We start from the raw sequence: 8,733 nt of genomic DNA, 5'->3' as shown, positions 1-8,733 counted from the left end.
AGAAGAAGAAGAAGAAGAAGAAGAAGAAGAAGAAGAAGAAGAAGAAGAAGAAGAAGAAGAAGAAGAAGAAGAAGAAGAAGAAGAAGAAAAAAAAGGAGGAGGAGGAGGAAGAAGAGGAGGAGACTACATTGAGAGACAAGGAGGATTCACCATGAGTTCTAGATGATAAAGCAGCCACAAAGACACACACAGGCTGGAGTGAATCAAAGCAAGACTCAGCTGTATATAAAGTTCCACAGGGTTGGATAGTAGCAGCCTGGTCAGGTTAGAATAGCTTAAACCCTCCCAGTTTAGTGCCAGCAGCTTGTTAATAAAAATACCAGTTCTCTGTGTCTTTCTTTGGGAGCAAAACAGACATAAGAAGCCTCCTCCCAAAGAATTATGTTTACACCTAACTGATAAATTCAAAATCTCAGCCTTTGGGATGGACTTCTTTGAATATTTTGTCTTAGCTCTGAGGGCAGTGGCTGCTTCTTATCTGCTAGTGGTGTGTGTGTGTGTGTGTGTGTGTGTGTGTGTGTGTGTGTGCACATGTATGTATGCACATACTTGGAAGCCAGAGGATAATCATAGGTACAGTTCCTCAGGAGTCAATGACATTTTTCCCTACTGTTTTGAGGTATCTTCATATTCATCAAGTAGGCTAAGCTGCTGGCTCATCTCTATCTCTATCGCTGACAAGGTTCACATGGCACATCATGCCTGGCTTTTTAAAAGTGAATTCTGGGGACTGAACTCACTTTACCAAATCTGTATCCCAAATCTCTGATCTACTACTTTTGAATTGTATTTACTTCTTAACAATGACTTTACTATTAGTCTCATGGCAGAGTTAATAATGACTGTGTTAAATGTTCCCCTGTTCATATAGCTGTGGCTTCTCTGTCTTGAGTGGATGAATTCCAACTGGTAAAAGTGGCTTATGGGACAAGTAAGCACATACAAGCTTCTGTCTAGAGGGGAAATGTTCCCTGGGTAAACCAGATGGCCAGGGAAGGAGAGAAGAGTAAAGGCTGACATTCTATTAGCTAAAGGATTCCCTGGGTCAGACCATGAGTCATTTGCTCCTGCCCTGGTAGGGTCACCTTGACTACTGGTCTTCATCCCCTCCTCTTATGGCTTTGGCCCTTCCTCCCTATCTATATTCCTGTCTGATCCTAGTTTTATGGTGGAGCTCACACTCTCAGACTTTTAAATGCAATGGGACTTTGTGGCCTGAAGATTCCTCTAGAGACTGAAAGATGTTTCCAAATCAGGAGCATCTATTAATCAGCAAGCAGTGAATTCTATAGCGTGAGAAACACAAAATGAGCTTGCAAACATGACTTTTGCCTCATTTTAAAGATCATCTGTATTTGTTCTATGCAGTGGATAAGAGTGGGAAGAAAGGTCAAGGAAATGGTATAGTTGCAATGCTTCTTAAGGCATGTTCCCAAAGCTCTTCCATGATCTCTTCACAATGTTTCTTGTGCTTTATCTACTAGTCCCCTTTCTCAGTCTTCAGTATTAACATGGGAGAGAGGGAGGGGGAGAGAGAGACAGAGTTAAGTGTCCAGGTAAAATCTCCACAATACGGAAGGACGAAAGAAATGACTAATGAAGGGAGCCAGGGGACTGGCTTTTACAGTTCTCATGACTTGTAATTATTTTAATGTTTCTCAAATACTGTAAGATTATTTTTAAAAAAACAGTTAAAGGAAAGTTAAATTCTACTAAGCACTTAGAAGAAACATTTGAAAAAAATAATAATCACATTAAGAAATAGCCTTCCAATTGTTTAAGTTCCAAAACTGATTTGGAGTTCCTGATTTATGAGTTCAGTCTTCTAGACAGAACAGTGAATAGAATATCACTTAGTCCTCAAATCAGCATGTGTGAAGCTACCAAGCTCACCCTTCTTTTGGTGAGTGTGTGCATGCATGCAGGCATGTGTGTGTGTGTGTGTGTGTAGTATGTATGCATACATGTGAGTGTGTCTATAATGTGTGGGGGAGAGGGGAAGCTCACAGATACATGTACACCATGGAACAGTGGGAATGTGGGGGCCACGGGGCAGCCTGGGTATTGGTTCTTGTCTTCCATCTTGTTTCTTGTTTGTTATATAGTTTCTCTGTGTTGTTTGGCACTGCACGCACAAGACAGGCTCACCTACCAGCAAGGCTCCAGAGACGCTCCTAATTTGATCTCCTGTCTCTGTAAGACACTGAGATTACAGACATGCAATAGTGCTCTCAGATTTATGCGGGTTCTGGAGATTCAAATGTAAGTGCTCACACTTGTCCAGCGAAGTGTTTTATCCACTAGGCTACGTTCTCAGACTTCAGATCAACAGAGAGAGAGAGAGAGAGAGAGAGAGAGAGAGAGAGAGAGAGGAGAGAGAGAGGAGGGATAAGAGAGAAAGAAAGGGAGAGGAAGGGATGGAGGGAGGGAGGGAGGGAGAGAGAGAGAAGAAAGGGGAAGAAGTTTAGTTTCTTTTGATGTAAGTATGTAGAAAATACAATTCATTCATTCACCCAAGGTCATTTTCTTGAAAGAGTCACATTCTCTTGTTCTCTGTTTAAAACCACTCCGTCTGTGGTATAGGTCCTGTAAGGAACATAGAAATTCTAAGATGAATCGTTTTAGCATTTTTGATATGCACAATGGCTGGTAGAGCTCAGTTTTACAGTAGCTTGCAACACTTTGACAGTGTGTTTTTTTAAAAAGCATCTTTTACAAACTCTCAAAGCACTTTACGTTTGAGACATTAAAAGCTTAAGAGAAAATGAGTTAGAAATCTGGAGCAGTGGGAAGCATAGATCAATTTGAGAGTAATTACTTCAATTATTTCTAATAAAATCATTTTGTATTAAGTGAAAATAGTTTTAAGTTTTAAGTATTCATTGAGGATTAACACTGGTATTCTCAAGCCTTTATCTTTCTACAAAAATGACTGCCATTATTCTATATCGAGTTAATAGACATTTGTAGGTGTTTCTTGAGTTAAAGGAAAGTATATAATTGCTTATACTAATCAAGAAGGACAACCAAGCTTAAGTTTTATTAAGTGTGGTCATACAGTAATAAAAAACCTAGGAATATGAATGACCAATTCCTTCCAAGGGCCATCAGTTAGTATTAGATCCATTTCCCAGCCAAACATTTAACTCCAGTGTGATATTTCTCGACCTTGAATTGTTTGGTGATAACCTTGAACTTTTTAAGAATGCAGACGTTGGAATTAGTTTCAAGTTGGAATTAGTTTCAAGCCATAACTTAACAATCATGAACTGTGACCTTGAGGAAGGCATTTAGATAGTTTGTGCCTCCAAGAACCCACTGATTTGGGCTTTTTGATCTAGGATTTCACACTGTAGGTCAAGCTGGCCCAGAACTCACTGTGCATCTCAGGTTCGCCCCAGACTTCATGCAGCCTTCCTACTGCAGCTCCCAGATTCCTGGCTTACCAGTGTGATCTGCCATGCCCAACTGGGACTCTTTGTCTTTGAGAACATGGGTTCATTTATCAAGATACAAGGTATAACTGAAGAAATAACTTTCAGGGGTGCTGTATTTCGTTTTTAGGTTTGAGGGTTTTTGTTGTTACATTGTGTCTTTGGTTTTGTGGTTGTTATTGTGGGTTTTTGTTGGTGTTCTTGTTTTCTGTTTTGAGAAAGAATTTAAAGTTGGGGGGCAGTCGGAAGGAGGAGAGGATTTGCAAGGACTTGGAGAAAGGAAGACTATGATAAAAATATATTTAAATTTAAAAATCTTTACGTAACAAAAATATAATAATAAAAAGAAATGAAAACCTCTAAAATATTTTGTGCCTCAGTTTCCATTTCTAGACACTGGCAGTGATAACATCCAGTTTGTTGTCCTGTCATGTGTATGTGACTTAACACACTGAAGTGCACGGAGCACAGCCTGTTGAAAGCTAACACTTAAAGACAGGCTGTTGGAGCTGTCATCTCTAAGATCTCGGAAGCCCCGTTATTTTATTGCTCTGCGATCTCCTCTCTGGCCTTATATGAGCCATAAGCATAAGAGACTTGAGTGTTTACAAGGCATGTCTACCTTGCTGCCAACAGTGACGTGACTTAGCACTCCTAGCAGATGTGACGTCCAGGCAGACATTAGTTTGTACAGCCTAACTTATGGGAAAGTTGTTCCTTAAATGAGAGAAGTTTTGGGCATAGATCCCACAAGTCCTGGTGTCTTTCCATAACAAATAAGCTAATTTATCCCCTTCAAATGTGTGTGCATGTTTCATTTTTATAAATAATAATTCTATTTTTGAGACTTTCAGACAATGAACTTGGTCACATTTCCCCTTTCCCTCCAGCTCTCCCAGATCCAGCCTCTGCACCCTCACCTCCTCCCCATTTAACTTCATCCAAGTTTAATTTTATTTTTTGAACTAATTGAGCCCAATTTTATATGTGCACTTTTTAGTAGTTTATGGATCAAAACTTCTAATTCCATTTCAGTGAAGAATTAATATAATTATGCCTACCTTGTAAACATAATTTTATTTTATTATTTCTCAAGATATTCTTATGTAGCGATAAGCTGAATGTCTGATTCATAGTATAATTTAATTCTAAATACAAAGCATTCCCAGCCATCAAATCTGAGAACATCCCACAATGAAGTGATATGCCAATATTATTAATTTTGTATTTTGGATATTTGCATTCTTAAAAAGACTTTATCTTCCTCAACATGTTTTCTAAACAACCAGGTAAATTGTTCCTATCTCACCAAAAATCCCAATTGCTTTTCTTCAAGAATTTCTTAAAATATTTGTAAACATCTACTAGTAGTAGTCACCAAGAATTTCTTGTTTACCATAAGACATTTAGACACAAAATGTCAATTTAAAGAAATAATCATATTCTCATTTAGGTTTTTGTTAGTTTATTTATTTGATCTGATTTGTGTGATCCGCCTGGCTATGTGTGTCACTGAAGAGTGGTTGAATATGCTAACTCAAAACACTCTATCAGGATGACTTTTAATCAGTTGTGGAAAGCCTGCTCTAGCTGGCTTCTCCTTTGTCCTGAAAGAAAGCAGCGCTTATGTCATGATGGGCAGACATGGAGACAGAGTGCTTTGCTAGCTAGGGTGACTTAGTCTTTCTCCACTAGCCTGCATGGTTCAGTTCCTTCACACAATGCCTCTCTTCTTTGTAGCTCATTGTCAGCTAAGAGGCTCTGACACAATTTCATCTCCTTATAAAGGTGGGCATATCATGAAACACTGACATTAAAATCTTTTGTATGTTTCTTTGTTTTTTTTTTTCTTTTAAAGAACTGGGTAAATAGTATTTCTTTTCTTCTTAGACTGTCCTATTAGAGGACCTGATGTCTCTCCATTTGTCTCTATACTTTGATTCTGAACCACAGAAATTTATTCCTTATTAAAACATTGATCAGTGCAGGGCATAATGGCACATGTTTTTATTCCCTGATGGAAGCAGAGGGAGGACGGATCTCTATGGGTTTGAAAATAGCCTAGTCTACATAGAGAGTTCCAAGACAGCCAGGGCTACATAGAGAGACTCTAGATCAATCTATATCTATCTATATCTATATCTATATCTATATCTATATCTATATCTATATCTATATCTATATCTATATCTATATCTATATCTATATCTATATCTATATCNATATCTATATCTATATCTATATCTATATCTATATCTATATCTATATCTATATCTATATCTATATCTATATCTATATCTATATCTATATCTATCTATCTTTCACAAAACAAACAAATTAAACAAATGATAAAGAACATCTCATGGTGAAAGTTCTACCATGTCCCACAGTGTATCTAGTGTATCTGTCTGTCCACACATCTTCATGATTATATATATATATATATATATATATATATATATATATATATATATATAATCGGTGATTGAAAATATAAAAAGTGAAATAGTATTTCCTGACTTGAAGACTTTGTTTTGATGTAATTGGTTTGAATAAAATATAAATATTAAATGATGTTTCAATAAAAACTCAACTTTGTTTCTTGTCCTTTTTTTTCTTTCCTTCAGTTGACCCACAGCGTTTTCAGTATGTTAGTAAATTAAATGTTTCTCAAGTGCCATGGTGTGTAATAATACATTTTCTCCCTTTTCCAATAACGGTATCAATTGATTGTGAGGTCAAGCTGTAGAGTCGACATGTAACTTGACCTCCTACAAATCTCAAGAATGCCACATTCATTCCCGATGACAAATGGACCCCCGTGAGGCTGACCTTGTGTCTGAAATCCCCACTTTTACCTCTGGCCTGGTGCCTACCTGCATGGTAATTAGTTAATGCACTGTTTTTCTGGTTCAGTCAGTTGTTACCCATAGCAGAGTCTTCACCATGTTTTAATTGGCCATTTTGTTTGTTTGCTTGCTTTGTGTGTGTTAATAACTAGCAAAAACAAAAGCTACCATATCCCCACGGTAACCATTATTAGCTCAATTTTGGCCAGTAATGATCTCAATTTGTCATTTTATCCTGGCCTGGCTTCAGGAATCTAGCTTTGGCTGTATATTTTTGCAAATTTCCACGAGCTATTTTTTTATAAGAAGATTAAAAAAAAAAAAACCTAGCACCCACAGTGATAATGCAATAGTGTTTCATGTATTCATAAACATAAGCAATAAATCTAATTTACGCTCCTATGATGACTACAAAAGTGATGTGGACTATTTTCTTTTGTTTATGATATATATTTCTTTTTTCTTTGATATGTTTTTAACTTTTGTTGATTGTCAGTTTCATGTCATGCACCCCAGTCCCATTCATCTCCCGTTTTAGTATCCTCATATCTTCCCATGTCACCTTTGTAACCTCCCCATCACAAAACACAAAACAAACCAACAAATTAAACAAAAAAAATAAATAAATAAAAAACATCTCATGGTGAAAGTTCTACCATGTCCCACAGTGTATCTGTCTGTCCACACATCTTCACTTGCAAATGTTCCTTGCAATGAGTCATTGGTCTGGTTTGAGGTCTCTGGCTTCTGTGACACCATCAATATTGGATCCTCACTGGGACTGCTCCCAGTTGTCCAGTTGCCCTGTGTGATGGAGATCCTATAGTTTTGGACTACCAGTACTGGCCACTTCACTGGTCACAACTATTCACAGATAAAGATTTTGGGTTGGGCCAACTCAGAACCTTGGATCTAGGTCTGAGTGGTGGCTGAGCTGGTCAGCCTGGGGCACAGCTCTCCCTTATCTACACCACCACAGCAAGCTTTCCAGCACTGCTCCGGCTAGGCTACCCAGTGACACTATCAAAAAGAGGCAGGGTTAGCTACCCTGCTTTCATGTCCTCAGAGCTAGGTCACCTGCACATACTCAGAACTTGCCCAGACAAAATGCAGGCTTACTCTCCCAAGTGCTGCTGACCGCACAGGTCTAGTCTGAGACAGCTCTTCCTTTCTCATACCCTCTGGGCAGCTTACCTGTGCCTTCACCATCAGGGCCAGCTCCACTGTGATGCCCAATCATGGTGCAGGGCCCTCTCTACCAACTGCTACAGCCAGTGAGCCTCATCACCTGGGGCCAGCTCTCTCAACTGCTACAGGTGTTAATGGGTGAGGTGCAGGAATGGCATGACCCCCCTGCCCCCAAGCCACCTCGTGTCAGATCTCCCATGCTCTCATCCTTGGGCTTAGCTCACCTGGGCCCTTACCACCAGGATCATCTCTTCTGTACTGTACAGATGAGATCCAAGGCCTGCTCTCTAGACTGCTATTGATGGTAAGAGATATGACCAGTCACAACAAATGATGGGTGGGGTCTGTTCCAAATAGCCCCTGGTCATCCACATGGTTTCTAGTTATAATATGAACCATAGACATAGAAAGTGATGTCTATTGCTGAATATCCACAGACACAGACATGGCCTTCAGCTGCAGCTTGGTCTGGGGACTTCACTATGGACCCAGGTGGCAAGGCTGGACATTCACAACAAGCTATTCCTTTCCACCCTCGAGTCTCCAGTCCCATTTCTCTTCATTATGTTCAAGCTGCTCCACTTCTCTTTCTCTTCCATCTGTCTACCACACACTAGTACATTGTGGTGGTACCTGCTGCAGTCTGGCCATGCTGGTAGGCTGCTGGGTGATATTCTCTGGCAAGCAGTATTTGTGGTCTACCTGTGACAAGTGCTGGAAGGCTGGGCTGTGGGTGACAAGGTGGTCTGCAGGTCTCTGTCTTCCTCTAATCTCAATGCCAGGATTTGATTTGATTTATTTTGAGTTTTATGTGTCCTAGGCATAAAACAGCTTTGGCCACCAAGCCAGGCATCAAGCTGGGATGAACAAGGGATTGCCAACTGCTTGGCTCCTGACTGATATAGGAACAGTACTACCAACAAGATATCTCTTAACCCTTTTCCAGGGGGTACCTTTTCCTTTCTAAGATTTGTGTCTGTGGTGTGTGTGTGTGTGTGTATCCATGTATATGTGTGTATATGCCCCTGTGTGTGTATATGTGTATGTGAAATTTCATAAAACTTCCTTAATTTACATAGCTGAAATCCATAAGACCAAGTTGATCTTGGATTGCAAAATTCCTGGGAGCATTTTTCACCCTAAAGTGGTAAGTTTGCATAGTGTTAACTGTGTAATAATAGGAAGCAAGGATTTGATCTTTAGTACTGTAGTAGTTTGAACCTCATTCTATAAACAGTGAAATAGCTGATTGTTTCACCCTC

The 8,733-nt window shown here is 39.3% G+C and overlaps 1 non-coding gene across 1 annotated transcript; it reads right to left on the bottom strand.

Annotated features, from left to right (window-relative positions):
• Nucleotides 1-8,278: 8,278 nt before the first annotated feature.
• On the bottom strand, nucleotides 8,279-8,422 carry LOC115030732. Its single transcript, XR_003836328.1, has one exon. It is a non-coding gene; the product is annotated as a small nucleolar RNA SNORA48 (small nucleolar RNA).
• Between the last annotated feature and the right edge of the window lie 311 nt (nucleotides 8,423-8,733).

The sequence above is a fragment of the Mus caroli genome, chromosome 3 (assembly GCF_900094665.2).
Source record: "Mus caroli chromosome 3, CAROLI_EIJ_v1.1, whole genome shotgun sequence".
Taxonomy (NCBI): domain Eukaryota; kingdom Metazoa; phylum Chordata; class Mammalia; order Rodentia; family Muridae; genus Mus; species Mus caroli.
This window is presented reverse-complemented; position numbering and strand designations above follow the sequence as displayed.